The 22,500-nt window shown below is 41.4% G+C and overlaps 1 protein-coding gene across 2 annotated transcripts in view; it reads left to right on the top strand.

Moving 5' to 3' along the window:
- rdx (BTB/POZ and MATH domain-containing protein rdx) overlaps nt 1-22,500 on the top strand; it is a 79,400-nt gene that overhangs the window by 21,344 nt on the left and 35,556 nt on the right. For both annotated transcript variants that reach the window (XM_089084884.1, XM_089084886.1), the window contains one exon: nt 12,929-12,992. The gene's annotated coding sequence lies outside the window, so the exon portion shown is untranslated. The remainder of the gene's footprint in view (nt 1-12,928; nt 12,993-22,500) is intronic.

The raw sequence follows: 22,500 nt of genomic DNA, 5'->3' as shown, positions 1-22,500 counted from the left end.
CATGAACAAATTTTAATTTTAACTTACAGTAATGTAGTCTTTCGTGAAATTGATCGAATATTTCGAAACTTTGAATGATTTCTTAAAAATGTATTATTTTATAAATATGCAAACTGTTTTGTTTTGCGAAGTCTTATTTGCGCTTCTTTCTTCACCTACATCGAAGAGTTTCACGAAAGTTTTAAATTACTTTATCAACTTTAATTAACTGTACAATCAATTCTATTTTTTATCATTTATTTTCTTTTCTTCTTTTGACACAAAAAATTTGCAGGATAATATCGCACAAGTCATAAAGAGTCATAAATTATGTAAATGGATCGATGACTTTGATATGATATTTATGAGAAATAACTAACGCGATAAAGATATGAAAATCGGAACTTTTTAACGCGCGAATTCTACGATTTTCACCGATACATTTTGCAAATATTCTTATGAACGGCAAACGTGATAGAAAAATGAAGGAAGAAGGAATCGACCGCTTCTGCTTCGAAGGCGAATGCGGAGAGATCGGCTGTTCCAACAGAGTTTCCCGATATTCGAAGAGGCGTGCATTCTGATACGGGTTCCTACTTCGATATGTCAAGGACTGGCGATTAACGCCGGCGTCGTCGGTAACTGTCTCTTTAGAAACTCGCTGTGTGTGAACAAACTGCGATACGGTATTTCACTTCTAGCGAGAGGTACTCAACAGCGAGTTTGACGGCGATTACTTCCACTATCGAACCATATCGAGAGCGTCCGTTTTTTTTTTTTGTCGGTTTCCCTACCGAAAGATAAGCGGCTTCCTGTCCTGTAACCTCGTTACATCATTGTGCCGCGAGAAATGTTTCGTTCGTTAAAGAGAATTGGTCATAACTTTGTGATTTTCGACGTAAAATACTCTTGTAACGAGAATTCAGTCAACTTGAATTTTCGAAAGAGAGCGGAGTCCCATTATTTATTTGTTCACTCGACAATTTCGTTACCACGACTTTACTAACAATTACTTTCAGAGAAAATCCCAAGATATATCGTATGGCGATTTTGCGACATCGAGTATTACATTCGCGCGATTGACCTTCTCCGATCTGCATATCGGCATTTTCGAAGCTGTAACGCGACCTATTGGCACAATCTATCTCTTCTACGATGTGAAACGGCGTTAGATCGGGTTCGGACGAGCGCGCTTAGAAAGTCAACGTGCCAACGGGTGTAAGCCTATATCGCCGACATGGTTTGGGTTAATCGCCGTTGCCGTTCCAACGCAAGTAGGCGACCGTAACTAACCAGCCGAGCGAGCGAACTAGGCGAAATTAGAATGTTTGCTCGATTCAACGCTGGTTTCCAATATGTGTATATGAGCGCGCGAAACTCGATCGCCGCCGGTCGACTCCGAGATGCGAGAAATCGAGAAGCGGCAGATAAAACGCTGGTAAGCTGCGGCTTTATTCGTGCTCATAATTTTCGATTATATCGAGAACGGAGTTTAAGTCAATCCACGAGTGATTACCGACAACAATCGTCGACATTTCGAGAGACTATCCTCATATCGAGAACAGATAGAATTGTAAATGACGTTGTTAAAAGAGTCTCTCTAACTTGTAAGAATACATCTTTTTTTTTTTTCCATCGTGATGGGCAAGACGTACAAACCGTTTCACTTTTGGGTCACCTTCGTGTAAGTACACTCGGATTTCACCACTTCGTCCGACAGCTTCGGGTCCTTTCGCTCTTTCGAAACTTTTGATATTTCTCGGCCATCGTGTGTGTTACACGTCGCCTGGGATTAGTCGTCGGCACTCCGGAACGATCTTAGCTTTAGATGATTTATTTGAGTTTAAATAACGCGGAGGTCCGTCCCCTCACACATCCGCCTTTGTATGGGAAGCGATAATTTCGGGGGCAAAGAGACGATGGCGAAATGAATCCATTCAATACTCCCGTCCCGGCGCGGAGGAGGAGAAGACGTGAATTCATTTTTCAGCCTGGCCCTGAAACACATGTACATTTACAAATATACAGCCGAAAGTCCTATATGCCAGTCGCTTTCCCAGAGATATCTCGCTTAACCTCGGTGCTTCATTACGAAACTAGTTGTTAACGTAATAGTAACCGAGCATCGCCGGTTGAAGTCGAAGCCGAGGGGGTCATTAATAAGCGTTACGGCAACTGTAATGTTCCATTAGAGGACAGCGGTAACTTAGTTTTAATACAATCCCTTATATCCCATTTACATACCGTACAAATACTGGTTACGAATTACGATTAGGAAAACACCTTGCCTCAGGCATTTACACAACAGTCTATTTTTAACACATTCCCGTAAGACGAGAGAATCCCTTTTATCACGTTAATGATGATTGTCCGTCTCGTTCCTCGTCTGAGAGATCTGTATTTTTGCGACTGCGAGCGATTAACTTTAAGAATTCTCTGGTAGCCAACGGGCGCGATACAACGTGCAACACAAAAGACTCGTTGTGACGAGACGGGACTTGGTCTCGGTCCACTTATCGCGACTCCAAGTCGCAAGTACGTTCTACTTGCAATTCGGAGCGCGCGTAAGAGTACCTGCACCCTATGCGAACGAAAACCGGTACTTTCAATGTATAATTATTATTGCGATAATCGATGACTAATGAGACAAACATTTTCCATCCATTCACATCCATTCTTGCCAAAGTGCGCGAGTGACGCGTCGGGATTCCTCTCGTTGCTACGATCTTGAATTAAACGTAATCCATCATGGATAATTCAATGTAATATTACGTTCGAGAGGCGGATATTAATGACACATTTATTGAATATAATCAATCTTGGACATAGTAAAGCCGCATCCCGCGACAAAAGCGGGGCTCTCTCGCCGCGAAGAAGATCCCGCCTCTAATAATTTTCTCACAGAGGAATAATTACGCACGTGCACGAGTGGCCTATTTAATTCAATGAAGCGAGCCATTGACGGACCTATTCAACCACGCGACAATGACGAGGTCACGTTAACACAACAGAGACCGTGTCAGCACACAAACGCACGCCCGAAGAGCAAAGTGCCCACCCACGCGAGGTGGACATATTGGAAACCACAAGCTGAAGTCAACAGCGATTGATGTCTGGCCGACTTCTATGTTAAACTGATCAAGCATTCGCTGCAGCCATAAAGGATTCTAATAGGAGTACCAAAATAGATGTGATTTCGCTTTTACGTTTAAATGACAAAAATTGATGGTTTCAGTCGTATGGACGTTGCTTACGATAAATTTAGACAAATTTCTTCACTTCGAGATTTCGAAATCTTTCAGAGATTATTAGAATTGGAATTATCTAAAATTGAATAATCTAAATTATTATAAATTTTTTTTTTATAGTAATTCAAGTTTGTCTTTTTGCTAGGATTGATTGTCAAAGATCACGACGACACACAATGACGCCTAGACGTTACGTATCAGCAAATACGGATACGTGCGTTTCGGTTCGTTCCACAATGTTATAACTTCCCGACGCGAGAGAGAAGGCGTGTGTCTGTGATCTAGGCTAACCGCGCCGGTTATGTCGTAAGTGGGAGCATAACCCCGTCGTGTCCCCGTGAAGCGCCCTGGTACCATCGTCATCATCTCGGGTGTCGCACCGCGCGGCCACACGCGCCCAAGTATTCATGCCAGAGTGCTCGAACACCAACACCGAGGCACGAGAATTCGTAAAATAAATTCGCGAACAGATCTGCCATATCTACATATACAGGGCGTGAAAAGACATTTGAACAACATTTCGTTGGTATTGAAGCGGAGTTTCGATTAGCGAATTGAATTTATTTCGTGGCTACTATTTCTTGCAAGTTCAGCGATTAATGTCTTCGAAATTGAATCTCAAATTAAACGACTGTCAAAGCGAAAGTTGAGGAGACTCGAAAAATGATATCTTGTTACCTAAAGCCAGATCAAGCGAGCGAGCGAGCGAGCGTGAATGAATTAATTTGAAGTCTTGAATAAACGTCTGATTTAATTTGCGAATTTCTTGCACTTTTTATCGGTCGTTCCATATATATCATCGAGGCGAGTTCGCGAGATCTCTCGGAGACCTCGTCGTGCAACCTACCTACCTACATAAACACGATGCTCCGCTTTGCTTTCCGTTCTCCTTACGAGCACCGTATCGCACCTTCACGAAGAAGAGGAGGAAGAGGAGGAGGAGGAGGAGGAGGAGGACGGAAGAGACGTGGATTCGCGTAAAAAAGCTTCATAATGCAACCCAATTTCGTTGCAACGTGGTGCTGTTTTCTACGCATATCAACGTGGTCGTAGGTCAAGGTTGACATATCGAGTTGATCAAACTCTCATTTATTTAACAGCATTATCGCGGACGGATCTTTCCATCGAAACAGAGCGCGAAATAAAACGAAAGCCACGAAACAAATATAAATTTCTCTCACATAATTCTCTTATATTATTTCAAACAATTCTAAAATTGTGTGTGTGTGTGTGTGTGTGTGTGTGTGTGTGTGTGTGTGTGTGTGTGTGTGTGTGTGTGTGTGTGTGTTTGACAGCTTAGAATGCGTATAACCATTAAATATCGTTTATTATCCCGCGTTATTTACTCGTTGCCTACTTTTTCGTTAAAACAGACATATGTTCCTTAAAAAGAGAGCACGTACGTCCTACATTTTTATATTAATATGGAGCATTTTACAGCGCAATCGTATATATCGTATCTGTCTCTGAGAGAAGACCCGACGCCACGGTCGTACACTCGCGGGAGAAACAGTACGCTCCAGAAGATCTCGCGTTACTTTCGCGTGTTTATGCGGGTCTCGAGTGGATGCTCTTAAGAGCGAAGCCCAAGTGTCCGCAAAGCGAACGTGTCAACCATATGCGGGAGGGGGGAGGGGGAGGCGGGGGAAGGCTCGCGGCACAGACAAATTATCCACCTCGCGCTCATCACCGCCGGGCGATCTCGTGATTTATGAATCAATATTTTACGTTAATGCGGCAAGTATACGCGCGACGCGCGTCCAGTTAGCGGCGGTAATGGAACGTCATCGTTAATCCCCCGACGACGACATGTTGACCCGGTGAGTCGTGCGCATAATGATAATTATCGTGATTAATGTGATTTTCATCCCATCCCGTGCCTCCGGATTTTCTCCCCGCGATTAATCGACCGTCTATTTCCTTCTCTTTTTCCGCCCACCTCTTCCTCTTTTTTTTTTTCCCCTCCCTCCGCCTCCGTTCTCCTCCTCCTTTACCTCCTGCTTCCCTTCTTACGGAGAAGAGAATGCAACCACGCGGAAACCACGCGCCTTTCGTTATGCGCACGTTCGATCGGTCGGCTTGTGTGCATGTGTGGGCGCAATTTCAATACTCCCGTATATACGGCGCACACAATGCATTCGTAACGAAGTCGTTGCGCCGCTCGTTATCTCCGAAACTTTTCTGCCGATGCGAAAAGAGCCTTAGGAAACGCGCTGTTTACACCCCCTCCCCCCTCCCCTCCGTTGACCGTAGCGACTCTCAATTGTGCCGTTCTATGCTTCGGCTTCTCGTAAATTTATGTTCTTGATTAGTTGACGTAATTATGCAACGCATGAGTGATTTATTTAATGCGTGTCCTTAATAAATAATATCTCGAGGGGCTCCACACGTCTCAACCTGTCCCGCGCGTCTACGATCTCAATGTCGTAAATAATTTTTTATCCGACGAACTTTGTATCACACGTTAATATATCTTTTTATGCTTATCTGGTTTCTCAAGAGTGCGCGCTTATATACTTTACGAGTAAAAAAAAAGGAAAGAGGACTAGCGAAAGAAGCTGCGGGACAGTCAAAGTTCAACTTTAAGCGTGCCACCTTGTTGCATAACGTTTGCAACGTATCGCGTTTATTAACACTTTTGTTCGTTTCGCTTTGCGAAGGCTACGGATTTAAAACACGTCCCGATTTACATTTGTTAACCTTTCAAAAATAATTCGAGCTTAACGCTTTTAACGCATATTTGCGCGTAAGCGCAATTTTCGATATTCCGATTCGACGAGCGACGAGCGCGTCGGTTTTTAAACTGGCCGAATTCAGGAAACCTTTCTCCTTCCTTCCGAACATAATATGACATAATCGCGTCTCTTTCTAATCGATCCTCGTTGCAGTTCGAATCACTTCGCCCACGATCTAGCGTAGAACGTGGCTCGCGCACGCTGGGCGCGCTCGAAACCTCGAGCGGAGGATAATATTGCGGCATGGCACACGGGGAGTGAAAGCGACACGGTGAACCCGCTTACGAGGTTACCCATGTACTTTTACTCCGAACCAAGCCGTATTATAGTGGCTACTTTACCCGGCAGTCCCTGGCATAGTTATCACCAGAAATATCGCGTTGGAAAGCCTGCGCGCGGGCAAAAGACTTGCCCGCTCGCCGCCGCCGCTCGCGCACTACCCACTCGCTCACTCTCGAGAACTTCTTTCCTCTGTGAAACTTCTAAATCGTCCCCCTGTGCGCGTGAAATCGGACTCTTGAGAACGGTCGGACGTAGAAAACGTCATTCCGCCGGACGACTTTTCTGACCTTAATAAAAAAAACATTTCGGGAAGTGGCAGATATCGGGCGGCTCCCTCGAGTCGAGTCTTTGTCCGCTTAAAACTGAAAGGAAAAGCATTCGAGCATACATTTTTAAGAGCTCGTAATACGCGTTGATTGCCTAACCATTCAAAGTTCAGCTATTTAACTTTTACTCTCTAGAAACATATCTCTTCCATTTACAACACGTCGATAAGTTTTCTGTTGTAAATTGATTTTTCTTTTATTTTTTTTTATTTTTTTATTTTTTTCGTTCTCGTTTTTGCTTTTTGTTGTTCTTTAGGAGTTTAAAAGCGAAAGCTTCTCTAGTCACTTTAAAAAATTTATGTAGAAGAATCCATTATTCCGAACGCTGGAGAGAAATCATGAAAAGATTATTGCGATCTAAGAGTTGAAAAACACATCGCTGTTGTTAAGTAGATTGCATCTTGAAATAGAGGGCTGTTACTAAAATTAGATTAAATTTTGGGGTTGAAGACGCAGCGGAGTTAAATTTTAACATGCGCTCGCGTTTGCATGGCTGGCTTCGGAATCGATTTTCATTATCGTTCCATCGAGGCTTGGGAAGCGGAGAAGCTTTCTCCTCTGGACAAAGCGGACGCCATATGCCATCCTGGACAATGAAACGAGTGGAAACCAGAATCGTTGGAGGGCGCGTTGTAGGGCCCCTCGGTTTCTCGGCCCCTCGGAGACGCGTCGGCGATTCTTTCGGCTGCTCAGCGATGGGGAACCCCTCGAGCCCCCCCCCTTCTGAATTTCCGCCCTCGCTGCCGTTCCGTTCTGTCGAGACGAGGGCGAAGGAACGAACCCCGTCTCGTTTCTTCTCGCTTCGAGAATTTTTGTATGCATAGAATTTTTTTAACTTGATTAAAAAATCAAAACTTTTCGCTCATAATATAGAAATATTTGGCAGTCTCAGAATATCAAAGAATTCTCTCTCTCTCTCTCTCTCTCTCTCTCTCTCTCTCTCTCTCTCTCTCTCTCTCTCTCTCTCGCTCTCTCGCTCTCTCGCTCTCTCTCTCTCTCTCTCTCTCTCTCTCTCTCTCTCTCTCTCTCTCTCTCTCTCTGATTCCGAAAGTACATCGCGGGCTTAATCACACCTCGAAGACCACGAACGAGCGCAATGCAATCGGCGGCGAGAATTAATGCGCATTCGTCGTCGATATCGCTGGAACTCTCCAGCAGAAGTTTCCGGGGTAATCGCCTTCGCGCTCCGCTCCACTTTCGTGGAAAAGCCGCGAAACGAGTTATCGCGGGTACGGTATTCGGGAGTTTCGTCGTCGATTTCGGAACCGCGCTCTCGCGCAGCTGCGCCGCTCTCTTCGATCACAGCCGTCCTTTTTGCCTCGCAGACCCGAGGCGGATCCCAGGGCGTTTTGTGTAGGGTACAGGAGCGAGCTCCCTTATTCTTGTTCTCTTCACTAGCATTGTCATCATCATCATCATCATCATCATCATCATCATCATCATTTGTGTATACCACCCGCGGATCCTAAACACTGTGTGTCCTAAGCGAATTAGGGATAAATACGATCTGGGACCCCGAATTCCCGCCGCTCTAAATATATGATTCTTTCCCAAATGTAGGAGCATCCTAAAGCAGGTGCACTACGTTGTTTGTTAATCTTTGGATTACTCGCATAGAATAATGTGCATTCAGCGCAAAGTAAAAACATCGAATATTTATTTTGTTTGTACATCAATACGAAAAAACAAAAGCGAGTTATTACGGGTTATTTTTTTTTTGCATTCTTTTTTGCATTATTTTACTTTTCCATTATTATTTTTATACATCCTTATTAAATAGAAAAATATTGTTTCGGCATTAAACGGAATGTCAATCACCTCCATAATCTAGAAAATCATGTAGATCTTTGACTCTTTCGAAAAGCGAAGCAACGGTAAGCGGTCATCATATTAGTAAGAAATTTTTTTATCGTGGCGCCACGCGAATTATTAGCTTGCGGATGACAGATCGAGCAATTTAATACTGATTTAATCGATGCCAATGCGACTCCTGTAATCGAGAGACGATTTATAGCAAACCAGTCTGACTACTCTTACTCGGCCTTACGCTCCTCTTTTTAACCACTGGTGCCGATGTTAACGACGCGCGTTTTCGGTGTAACGACGATAAGATCAATGTAATGCCGCTACAAATTTCGCTTGCCCGGACAATTTCGCTTGTCTCATGCGAGCGTGACCTGTTGTTGAATCAGTGTAACTAGTATTGTGATGTAATACCATCCGGGTTCCGTTAGATTCTTCCAGAGGAAAAGAATAAAGATCAGCACAATAAATGTCAGAAATATAAATATTCAAATAAAATAATAAATACGATAAGATATTGAAAAATGAAAAAGTGCAATATATTCGGATAAATAATAAAGTTAATGAGAATACAGTTAGATAGGAAAATGGAAAAAACAAAGATGTCACGAAGATTTCTATGACTCAAAATAATATATATAAAATAAATTATATATATATATATATATATATATATTGGAAAAAGAAAAAGTGAAATATGTTGGAATAAAGGTAACGAGAATCTTACATGAAAAAACATTTTTGCTGGCAAATCTAAAAATTTGATCAGATACTGATCAGATCTGAAAATAATTTTGTTGACCCATCAAAATTATTTTGTAGCACACTTAAATATGATGATAATACTGCAAAAATGTTTGATCTTCTAACAATCAATTTGAACATCGTATAATAATTTTGAAGGTCCAACAAAATCGTTTTCAGATTTGTATCTAGCCAAATTTTTAGATTTGCCAGCAAAAGTGTTCTTTCCGTGTATAATGTGATTGAACAGAAAAATAGAAAGGACAAAGATGCTATGAATAGATTTCTATGTCTCAGCTTAACCGTGTTATGTATGGAACCTTCTTATTATAGATTCGTTTTCCTGTACATTTGTTCTTCGTTTACAGCTTATTTCTTACGTTGTGCTATATCTCACACTGTTTTTGTCTCGCGCTCCTTCTTGTGTCGCAGCTCCTAACATCAAAGGTTCCCTAATCGACATCTATCTAATCGATCGCTGATGGCACCTGGCCGACCTAGTGGTACAGTTAGACGAGTGGGAGTGGGTATTAAACATCGCGGCTACGAGAGAGGATCGAGGTTAACGATAAGTCCTCTCTCCCGTCGCGGACGGATGAACTTCCTCCTAAGGGAAGAGAGAATCGACGTGACGTCGAGAGTGGATTATCGATCCGAATGACATCTGGAGAAAATGGGCTCGCGGTGGTGCCCTGCGTGATTTATGAGCCCTAGAACCCGAAATTCCGCCTGCAAAAGGAAAGGGAAGAACGCGGAATGAATGTATTTCACGCTAAAGTGGCCGTACTTGGAAATTTACTCGGCGAAGGATTTTATCCTGTTAGAGGAGAAAATGGATCCGAAAAGGAGTCATTCCGATGAATACTAAAAAATTACTTTAATGATTAATTAGTGTGGCTCGCTCGTAAAGTTCTCTCATTGGATGAAATAACATACCGTGGCACCGGCGGGCACTACTCACGGTCTTCTCTTAATCACATTAGGGCGATACGTTTCCCCGGAGGATCGAGCAAAGGCTGGCGCGAATTGTTTCCACAAAATTGCGACATGACACCGTTTCGCCGCCGCTAATTCACCGAGGAGTTATGCTAGCCGCCGCCGCCGCCGCCGCCGCGCTTTAACTCCCCCGACTCGCCGCGCTCTTCTCGGGACCGACCCACTTTTCCCGTTATCGTAGCGTAACTATCGTCGGCGAATCGCCGATAAAACTCGGCCCGCACGCGTCTGTCAAAAGGTCGTCAAAGGCTTCGCGCTTTTCTTTGCCGTTGTCTCGCGAGAGCGCGCATTGTGTTCCACTTGAAACGCGTATGACACTATATATACTGCCCTCAAAACAGCTTCAATCTTGCATACGAATTATCTTTTCAGTGCCATGTACACTTTCCTCGTTTAATTAAAAGTCCGCTTTAAATGCGAATAAAGCTGCGATCTAAGCGTTTCTGATCGCACAACAAGAGAGATTCGCACGCGCGGATTTCGGATTTTCGCACTTGTTGTAAACCCGGGAAAATGGGTCTTAATGAGGGAGATCCCTGTAAATTCGTTATTTGACGAGCTTGCATCGGTCGCGAAGATCTGAATAAAGAAAATCCAGGATCCATTCGCAATGCATTCGGTGGCGAACGCGCGATGGAAGAATCGGATTTCAAGCCCAGGTAAACACGTACAGCAGGGGGTGGCGGGCGCGAAGAAAGCATATATCGTTGGAAGAGCTCGACGGAGGAGGATCTCCTCCTTGTGTGTGTATAATGGAGGCTCGAAAAACGAGGCGAAGCGAGGTGAAGAGAGCTGACCTACTGTGGCAAGTGGCTCAGGGCCGTCGCTGTCCAAATCGTCTCCCCGATCGCCCCCCCCCTCCCCTCTATCGGGTATTCTCTCTCCATCCGGTACCACGCGGTAGTATTCAGATCTATCTGTCTCTTTCTCCTTTTCTCTTTCTCTCATGGACGCGATGCCCTCGTAGCCACTTTGTCCTCCTCCTTCTCCTTTTTCGTTAAACCACCTCTCTCTCGTTTCTTTTCCCTTTACCCTTTTCTGTAGCGTGCGATCAGGATCCTCTGTAACGTTTACGATCAGCCAAATGGTTCGTGACGAGGAGACCCGAACGATAAATGCCCGTGGTCTAGCGTGACGTCTCGCCTCGCCGCGATAATAGCATACCGATTTTAGAGCGATTAGAGCGGCCTGTGTGAGCGCGAGGGTGAAAGCTTCGATAATTGGGAAAAGACCCGAGTCACGGGAAGATCGAGTTAATACACGGCGGTTCTCTATCCGAGAGTGCTTTCTAACCGATTCCAGTCAGCTACCGTCCAAATAAAGTCGTCGCTCGAGATTGCGGCATTGCAAATGAGCAGCGCGCTCGCTTATTAGCTCGCTTTAATATCCGCTTCCATCCGATCATTCCGATTGTGTGCACGAATGAGTGCGTGGAAGAAGTAACGCTGCTCTACCTCGAAACGTAAGAAAATTAATTCTCAACCTATATTCAGCCGTGCGCCTTCAGCCTAATTGTATTCTTATTTCTCTCCTCCGAGATAACGATTTAATTTACACATTCGTATTAACACAACGCGCGCATGCTCGTACACTCGAAAGTTCCAAAAGTAATTAACTTTTACTCTTGGAACTTTTGCACGTGCAATACAAATTTATGAACTAAATTGACATCTCGAGGAAGGAAATAAAAGTACAATTGAGGGGATGGCTGGAATAAAGGTACAATTCTACTTAGGCTCTTTTTCCAAAAGTTAGCGCAAAGAAATTGATGTTGCTTATGCTGGTTAAACATGAACATATTTTGATTGTCCTGTGGTGAAAATGATATGATCTATGGAAAAAGGAAAATGGAAAAACATTTGTAATAAGAAAGAGGCAAGTTATTTTAATTTTTTACAAAATCAAGATTTTACCACTGACTTTTAAAACTCTCATTCCGCCCATCCCCTCGATTGGTCCTGCTTATTCGAAATTATCAGAGTTGGAGTTAATTCTTCCGCGACACGCGGAAGAATTAACTTGCTCGGTTCGATCTAACTCGATATATACGATCATTCACGTATACGTTTACCAGTGAGGTCTGATTCGATATCCTCAACGGGATTCGTGACCGGCTCTCGCGCCTTTTTGCGCTTGGCCGATGTAAACGCCCACCCGAGGAGGAAAGTGAATCACAGCGTCGAGTGAAAATCATCTAGTGAAAATGTGAAGGCCGGGTAGAGCGGCGATTTGAAAGTTCTGCCGTAGCTTCCAGCTACAAGTCGATTTTCACTCTGCCGCCGTCGTGAGCGTACCCTCGTGAAACGCTCTGCAAAAGGTCGACTATTACGGATTATTGTAGAATCCTAGATTTCACACACACACACACACACACACACACACACACACACACACACACACACACACACACACACACACACTTATTTATATATATATGCGAGTGCAGCTAATGCGCTGACGGATGCGCCGAACTACTCCGACAACTCACGTCAATCCTCTCATATCGATATATCGCCGCGTTAAAATATTTATAGAAACGTTCCTTCCTAAATCATGAAAAATCAACATTTAAGCTACCTATATTTTATAATACAAGGTTGGCGATGTTAATCACTTTTTAAAGTAGAATTTATGTATTGCACTTAATCTATCATTCTATAATCTATCATTCTATATATTTTGTTGTTCGTATCCGTAAAAGTGCGCGATGACATACAACGCATGAATTTATGACGCCTCCTCGGTCTTGTTTGTCATCAATATTCCTTTATGTAGATAATTTACAGAAATAATCTTCTTTGACTTTTGATTTCAGGTGTGTCCTTCGTGTGCGGTATTCTTGAGTGATATCGCCAAGGAGAAACGAACTATGCTGACAAGTAAGTAGATATATGCGATGTCTTTTAACAAATGCAGATTGTCTTACCTTTATTTTATCGCTTCCCATATGGAACGACGAGTTTCTCCAGTTTCTTCCTTTTCGTCCTCATCGTCTCGCCAAGCTGAGAGAGACCGACGCGATCTTGAGCATTGATATTCAGCGGAGTGTCTCGATCGCATCCTTTAACTAGCATCTGCTTTAATCTTCAGATTACCGGCGATAAAACGGTTCATTTGCATATAAAAAAACTCAACGTTCTTTTCATAATGAAGCGATTAAAATAATAGGTTTACTTATTAACTTGTAATGTATAAATAATTAATGTTCATTAGAAATTACAATTACAAATTGTTTTATCGGGAATGAAATAATTTCAACACAACCCTCTTTCTCTTTTGGTATTAATAGTATGGAAATTAATGTCGCTTTTAACTTGACTAAAATTAAAATCAACTTCGAATATCTATTGGCTTCAGACTTTGATCACATTTTTTCACGAAGTTGCTTACGTCAAGTTTGGATTTAAATGAGACGTCGACTTATCGCTGACACCTCTTCCGCATACCTTATCGTAATTCCGCGTGCGAATCCGTCACGTTTATTTCTTTATCGGAACGTTCGTTCCTGCGTGATGAGTCGAGAATGCTTTATAGTCGTCGTGGTAGCGCGAGTGAGACGAGGACAAAGAAAACGAAGAAGCAGCAATTTGTACCGTTGCACGTAGGCAACGATATTTTGCAGCTATTGTGAATACACTCGAACGTGACATCATTCGTCCTCGCGGTTACATAAAGATATCGACGTCGTAAGTCGCTAACATCGATGATCCTTACGTGATGATTCGTTATTGCACATTTTAACGCGAGGCGCGCATTTAACGCTCCTGTGTAATCGCGTCGTGTCGACATTTAAGGACTAATGGCTACACGAGCGGTCGTTGCTGATGACCAGATTAAAGAAAAGGAAGAAAGAAAGAAAGATATCCATTAATATTGTGTCGCAGAAGCACCGGGAATCAGAATGCTGCAATCATTTTTTGCTAATTTTTCAATTACACAATGGAATATAATTTGCTTTATTTTATAACATATAATTTAATTTATATATTTTATACAACTTAAATACAATATATATATACTAATTATATATATATATATATATATATATATATATATATAATTTTTTTATAATTATCTCCTGCAAAATGATTTTGATTCATTTTGCAGGAGATTCATTTCGAACAAATTTTAATAAAATTTTAATTTAAGGCTATTACATCGAGGATATCTCATATTTACCGCTTGAACAATTTTTTATAATGACATATAATGCAGTAACATAATATATTTTGAAGATTAATTACAGTCGAAAATCTTAATATGCTGCGGTCGTAATAATTTTTGAGTTATGACCGATTAAAGTTGACGATTGATATCATGTTTCAATCGTGTTAATATTAATTTTTACAACTTGATTGATTTTGTCGTACAGTTTATTTGCAGATGCTGTCATCATAAACTTTTATTAGTCTTAAATAACAAAAATATCGATACTTTTACGAAATTATATTTAGAAAATGCACGTGAAAGTTTTTAGAATCTGTGAAGAATTAAATTAGTTGATTTATCCTTTTTAATATAAATCAAGTGTTAATATAATCAGCGGTATAAATTATGAAATAATAATAATTAAATTATGAAATATTCGCTTATTGAATAACCGTCGTTAATTGTGGAAATTAAGTAATCGCAGTTATAAATTAATATAAAAATGCGTAACATGCATGTATGCATGTATGTGTATATATGTGTTTACGTGCGTGTACATATATGTGTCGATTTATCGCATTATCATTCGGTAGTGAAACTCCAGCAGATATTGTCGCGAACAATTCCATATGTCACAGTGTTATTTCTCGTAACGCCACGCGATAAACCGAAAGAAATCGTCGTTCAACAAGTCGTTCTCTATAAACAATTAACGATTATTAAATTTACGAGACAAATTTATTTAAGGGTTCAATAATTCCTAAGCCAGCGCTAGACTATGTGCGATTCAGAATTTATACCTTTTCATTTCGTCAAAAAAAAACCACTTGTGAATAACAAATGACAATTCTCATGACCAATTTGTACATTTATGCTATTTTGAAATCTTATATTAATAGTAAATAACAAAGCTTCAATAACGAACAATACGAATAAAGATTTTGTGCGATATCCACTTGTATTATAATAGAAATGATGAATAATAAAAGATCTAAATTATCTTTTAATATTACCCTTTATTCATAACTTACTATTAATAATTATCTTTTTATGTTCAATATTTAATTTTGAATGTGTCTCGCTTCTTGAATTCTTCAAATGTAATCTGCTTATCAATTTCCAACCGAATACGCGAAAATAATATGATACGCTCGATTGAGTAATTGGAATATTCGAAAATCGTAATATTTCAATCGTTAATAATTGATGAACAATATGGACGATAAAATATTCGATGTATGTATTTATACGTTGAGTATTTCAATAGTGATCAATACGCATTTTTTTTGCAGGATGTATAGCGTACTGTTGTGTTGTCACTTGCACGGTGATTATCTTTTATAGCTCATATTTTATTTATATTTATTGATAATTTGACTAACCTTCTCAATATTTGGTTTAATGTCACACTTTTGAATTTATTTTAAATCAGACAGGAAGGACAGAAGGATTTCTTTGCAATATACATTTATTCAATACAATAAAAACAATAAAAATGATGACAAATGATATTAATATATGACAGTTAACACTTGCTGTTACTCAAGTTATTAATAATTATAGCGTACGTACTATGCAATAATAAACCGAAAGATAAAATCAGACAAGCAATAAAAATTTATATTACATGAGTGAAAATTGATAATAGATCAATTTAAATGCAATTACAGCAAGAATATTATAATCTTCTTTTAGTCTTGATTTCATTGAATTTTTATAGATGCAAGTATTATTTTTACTCAAGACTAAAGATCTTTTATATGAAGGTTATACTATTCTTGCCCATATATGAGAATATAATATATCTATATAAATTCAAATCAAGACTAAAACTTTTCTAAAAATATGGTATTTTTGCTTGTATATGAAAAAAAAAAATATATATATATATAAAATATAAGGTATACAATATTAATATTAATAAATATAAATATAATGCATATTATATCATGTATATTATATCATCATATGTTACTACATATTATATTATATTATTAGTCTTGATTTAAGATTAATTTTTTTTCTATGTAAACCGAACTCTGTTCTATCATAGGACTTGGATTATTTAAAATTTTATTGCATTTTTGTTTTTGATACTTTTATTAGTTCGTTATTGATACTTTATTAATCCGAATTAATTCGTTGTTGAGTACATCATCGCAAGTATCGCAATACGATTGCAGAAATATGACGACATATTTAATCAGAATTGAAGCGCGAGAGAAAAGAAACGGTTTCATAAGACTTTCCACGAAACTCGTTCGACGCCGCGGTGATATTTGAGATTGATCACTGGCACGGCCGTGCTCGCGTATTCGCTCGATCGCGTCAGCGTCGTTCTCGTCGTCGAGGAGGCTAACTGTTTGATTAGATTAGCGTGGTGTGCAAATAACGACGGCAGCCAACGGCGGCGTCGGTCCAACCTCGGTTCGGCCGGCCGTGCGGATCGTTAAGCGGGCTTTGTCGAAAATCTCCCGGAAAGCACGACGGAAAGGAAAGCCGCGATCGCTTCCGGGATCGGTAGAGCGGCACAATGGGCGAGGGCCGAGCACGTAGCCGCGGTATAGCGACCATCGAAATGGTTATTTTCGACGGTGAGGCCGTCTAGGACGTGGTAAAACGAGCACTCGAGGACATCCCGTGTGCACGTGTGTTTGTGTTTGTTTGTTTGTGTGTGTGTGTGTGTGTGTGTGTGTGTGTGTGTGTGTGTGTGTGTGTGTGTGTGTGTGTGTGTGTGTGTGTGTGTGTGTCGTGTGTGTCGTGTGTGTCGTGTGTGTCGTGTGTATACGCGCAACGTGGCAACGTTTGTTCCTCCTTGCCTCTCGCCGCTCCATTCATTCTATACCCGGCCGAGCCTACACGGAGAGACGTAACTTCAACGCGACCTCCGGCGTTTCCTGCTTGCACGATCGATAATAGTTCGGCAATGATCGATCGCTGAACGTCTGGGATGATACAATTCGAGGAAGCGTCGAGACAAGTTGGAACTGATGAGAAGCGACGTGCCTTTCTCTCGAAATATCATTCGTCGTACGAGTGTCCCTAAATTAGATGGACATTCGGAATCGCGATGTTCGAGGCTGATTTTTTTTTTTCCCGGAATCCCCTTCGATCGGAATCTGACCCCAAGTTAATTTCGAAGAGATAAATTGTGTAGAGAAGAAATCTGAGATAAAATCCGCGATCTAGACGAATAATGTAAAACAGAGATTTGTCCATCGAACTTCTCTCCCCTTAATTCTTTCCCCTTCCCTCAATCTTCTCTACTTTTGAAAGTCTCGAGGTATCTTTTATCCTCGTCGGGATCGACCCGAAAGGCAATCTCATTAAACTCGGCCATATCTCGGAGTTCGGGGTATCTGCCGAGCGGCGTTATTCGATAAGTTTATTCCGAGCGCAGGTGATCGATAGACTGACTTCGTCGTCACGCGGCGAGAAGCGCGTGCGAGGAGCACACGTCGTTCTACATCGCTTTTAGATTGCAGAATGACCTTAACCCCGGTATCGATAATCGATGGAATCGATCGGGCTCTCCGCGTCGCTGTCCCGCGTAGGTATCCATCGGCCATCCGGGACTGTCGAAGGCCACGGTCGACTAATCCGAACCTGAGAAGATTCTCGTGAAATATGCATCGAATTTCCACCAAATTTCTCTCCGATCTCGTGTTTTTTAGTGAGATACCGTTTCCAAATTACTTCACCAAAGACCTCGTTGTTCTGAATATCGCACGTACTTGTGTGCGAAACAGCATTTATCGTGAATTATATTGCCTACGCAGAGAGAACAAGATATAGATTTAATAAATCTGCGAAAATCCAAAGGAATTTATTCGTTGGAATAATCCAATGATTCATTGTTTGAGCTAAAAGATAAAATAAAAAATACAGTTGTTTTTCAAATAATAAATATTTTTATGTGAAAGGAAACGTTTTTTTTTGAGGGGATGGGGAATTGGCTTTTAACTTGAACAATTTTATTACATTATTCAAACAATTTTATTTCAATAAAAATACTGAAATTTCTATAAAGACATTTTTTCGTCATCTTAATAATTGTATTGTCAAAATAATATTTAATTTACTTTTATCTCTTTTATCTCTTTATTTTTATCTCTTATTTTGAGAGACTTTATTTGAGTGCAATTCCTATTTTGGGGACTCATTTAAAAAAAAAATCATTTTATTAGAAATGATCTCATAATATTGCGATTTTTATTTATCTTGTGGTTTTTATTTATGAGAAATAGAACTTTCTGCTGCATTTATCTAACAATGGTGGATACTCGTGGATTATTACTCGTGGATGTTTTATTGAATAATATTTTGTGTAATTAAAGAACATATTATTTCATCGAAAAAAATTGTTTCAAACTCGTGTTTTATCTATCAAATAACATAGTTTAATGCAATATCATCATTCATCAAATGTTTCATATAAGATTATATTTTTGTTTGAATCAAACAAACAGGAATGCAAAAAGTAAAAAAAAATCTTTCTCTCTGTATAGCTATATATTTCAAGTTGTTTTAAAGTAACGAATGCAGATACGATTGAAAATATAAATATATTATTTTAAGAAAAGTAAGTAAACGCGAAAGTTTTGGAAAGAATATTTTTTTCTCAATGAAAATCGTTTTCTCGATTGAAAAAACAGAGATTTCCCACGAGAGTCTGTCTGAAATAACTTGACATTCGCAGCTATATATAGATGTATTTACTATATAAAAACTATATCGTCGACATGAGTTTCTTTTTTCATGAGCGAAACGACTTGGGTTCGCAATCGATGCGACTTAACTTTCGCGCAAATTAACTGTCGCTCTGATAAATACATCTGCTTCGCAAAAGACAGGAATCTCGGTAATTAAACTATGTAATATACCGACCTTCGATTTGATACGCGATCGCGAACCAGTTCGATGCGATCTTAGGTTTCGTCGTGGTTGTATAGCCGGCCTCGCCTCCGTACGTTTTACGGTCGAGCAAATCCAAACTCGCGCGCAAGGGTAATTAAGTTAACGAGCCGACCCGGGAGCACCGTTAATTAATTTGTCATACCGGACTTCTCGGCGAATTCCGAGTAAGACTATTAAACGCGCTCCCGTTCATCTCGCGACAGAACGCGAATAATAAGCGCGTTTAATTCGCTTAACCGCATCGTTCTTTTTTCTTTGCAAACGTTCACGAAATGTGCATTTTATAATATCATGCTGTATTCCTTATTACTGGTAAAAAGGAATAAGGGCCTAGATGAAAATAAGGCACAAGAAAATTAAACGTAGAAAGTTAGGAATAAAGAAATAAATTTTGACATATAGGAAATCTATGTTTTAATACACAATCGAGAAATAGTAAAAAATATTCTTTCGTAGGTCGAAAATAAATATTTTCTCTGTTTTCAATTCTTTATATTTAATTTCTTATTTTTGTTTATTGCGTCTAGGTCTTCAAAGTTTACAAATAAACACAAATTGGATCGATATAATTAGCCCTTGTAGATTGCGAGGCATGAGGTAGAATTTTGCATTTCAGTCCATGAATTCGTTACAACAATTTGCAAAGAGATTTTCGATATTTATACGGTTTCTCATTCGATAAATATATAATACGAGTTGATGTAAAAGAAAAAAAAATGGTTACATCGATCGGTGTCGCGCGCGATGGTGTCTCTCTCTCTCTCTCTCTGTCTCTCTCTCTCTTAAAGTGGAGATCGCCTAACGCGCGCGCGACGCCTTGGCCCACAAGAGAGGTGCCGACCTCATTTTTATTACAATTCAAACGCGCCCTCCCACCTGTCCTCCCAGAAGAAATGTCAGCGATTGTCGGCAGAATCGGGCACACGGAGAAATCTCTTTCGTCGATATGAATAATATCGTCGCCCCGCATCGTCGCGCGACGTCGTTCCCGTCGGAGGAAGCGGAGGAATTCCTCGGCACGCGACACGCCCGTATTGTGTTCCGCGATTAACTTTAAAATTTAATTTCACGGATTTCATGAGACGCGCGCGTTCTCGGGGAGGATAAAAAAGGCGCGGGGCGCGGGGGGGTTCTGTCGGATCGTTGACTTTATACAGTCGCGCACACATTTATTTCGCTCGGTGAGAGTGCCACGAAGACGCGTGTCAGCCGCACAATGAAGAAAGTGGAAAACAACGGTCGTGTCGTTTAAGCCACTCATATTAAGGGAAAGTCGAGGGGAAGGAGAGGAGGGGGGAGGGGTATAGGAAACGCGAGTGCTCTCTCGCGAGAGGACGACGTTCGTACTCGACGATTTCCAGCGAGCGGCAGAGTCGCGCCTCGCGAATCGGATATCGCGATGTCGAACAGGCGTAATCGAAGTCCACATCAGCCATCTCGATCGACGTTTCTCGGAACGATGATCCAACCCATCGTGAGAATAGCGGCAACATATCGCGGAGCGCGTGCGATATATTCGTTGCCGCGTATAGAGCGTGTCCTACGGCGAGTCGTTCTAACGGTCTTCTACCTTGACCGAGTTGAGCGAGGTCCGTGTCAGATCCCAGCGTCTTGACTTTGACTCCGTTTTATCGTAAAAGTCATTTCCACGATCAATTACCCGACCGTGAAGCGACCGGCTAGCGCGCGAGACCGCGGCCCGTCCTCACCATTTTCTTTCGTTTGAACGTTGGGGATTTGCGTTTATCCGCATAAAGCTCCGATCGCCGTTCGTTCGAGCTCGGGATTCCGTGTTTTTGCATAAAAAATTCCCGGGAAAGGTTTTCCTGCCCGATATCCACCTACGAGCCACACGTCTCCCTTGGAGCGAGGCCAACTCTCGGCGGCGAGCGATTCGACTCGTCGATACCGAGTGTTCCTTGAATCGCTAACACTTTAACCTTTCGCGACTCACAAGTTTCCGAAAATAAAGCGATGCTAAATGTCCCACTATTATAATGCCAGCCGTCGGCTTTCGATATTGATTTGTGTGAATTATTCCGGTTTTAGAGGGGCGAGGCGGAGCGGAGGAAGGCGCTACGAGGCTACGAGGAGGTTAATAAATTCCGTTTTAATCTCGTTGCGCGCGCCGTTGTGTCGGAGTAACAATCGACTTCCGTCATTTGCGGTGAATTTACGAGGGTTCGTTAAATATATAATTCGCAGAGCGATGTCCCCTCCCCCTCCTCCGCGCGTTAATGGCTTTGTTAAGGCCGTCATCTCCGAAACTTTCACGTGGAAAAGTCCGGACGAGGAAACGCGAGTGCCGACTTCGTTCGAGGTCGATCGTGCACGAACCGCGTGTCCCGCGGTTATTTTCCTTAATAGAAATCACGTGCACACCCGGGAGATACGAATGCCTTCGGGGTGCGCGCGTGTTCGCGAACAATGAGCGATGAAAAAAGGAGGAGAAAAAAAATCTCGCGGCGCCTCGCGGAAATTAGGCACGGAGCGGCCTAAATAATAGTAACTTTGACGTCCGCGACTTTGCCGATCACGTAGGAGCTCTCTTTTTAGCCGCTTCACTTGGCATTTAATCGACGGCCGTGAAGAACACATGCATTTACAAACGTCTATTTACATATGCGGTCCGACAGGCCGTACAAAAGCATTAATAATTTATCTTCTCTGTGAGACCAGTTTATGATAAAGTGATGAATTTAAAACGCATGTCGCATATATATATATATATATATATATATGTAAGCGGAAACGTTTTTGACATTGTTGGATAAAATATCATTTATAATGAATAACGACATCGAATAAACAACACGTGTATTAACGCGCGAAAAATAATCCGCCAATGTTTTTTTCGGCGAAAGATGCAAAATTTCTGGACGCTTCAGAGGAAAAGGATACCTTGGTGCGAGATAAGTCGTGCAAGCCGGAAACGTGAATACCAAGTGTGTGGAATACGTATTTAGATATCCACGTTAACATCCAGACGCAGCTTCATGCAACACGTTCCGATTCATATTTCTCGGCGTATCCGCGTCCATGTTCCTTGAATAAAACGCGCTTCCTTACGATACATTTGCATCACAATGCGTTAGCGATACATCTTAACTTGTCTCTCAATCTCTCCTGTCCGTGCGCATATTTCACGTCGATCGTGAGCCGGTCACATTAATCAGGCATCAATCGACATGTCGGCAAAGAACGTTGCTCCAGGCTCTCCCGGCGCGCCGAGAAATCACATCGGACTCGCCGGAGTGTAGAATGGTAGAGTATAGGAATAATAATAGTAGTAGTGGAAGTGTACGCTCGCTCTCATTAGCC

This window comes from Pogonomyrmex barbatus, unplaced genomic scaffold, assembly GCF_055798465.1.
Source record: "Pogonomyrmex barbatus isolate J1 unplaced genomic scaffold, ASM5579846v1 scaffold9, whole genome shotgun sequence".
Lineage (NCBI taxonomy): Eukaryota > Metazoa > Arthropoda > Insecta > Hymenoptera > Formicidae > Pogonomyrmex > Pogonomyrmex barbatus.
The sequence above is the reverse complement of the archived record's forward strand: the minus strand, read 5'-3'. Positions and strand labels throughout refer to the sequence as shown.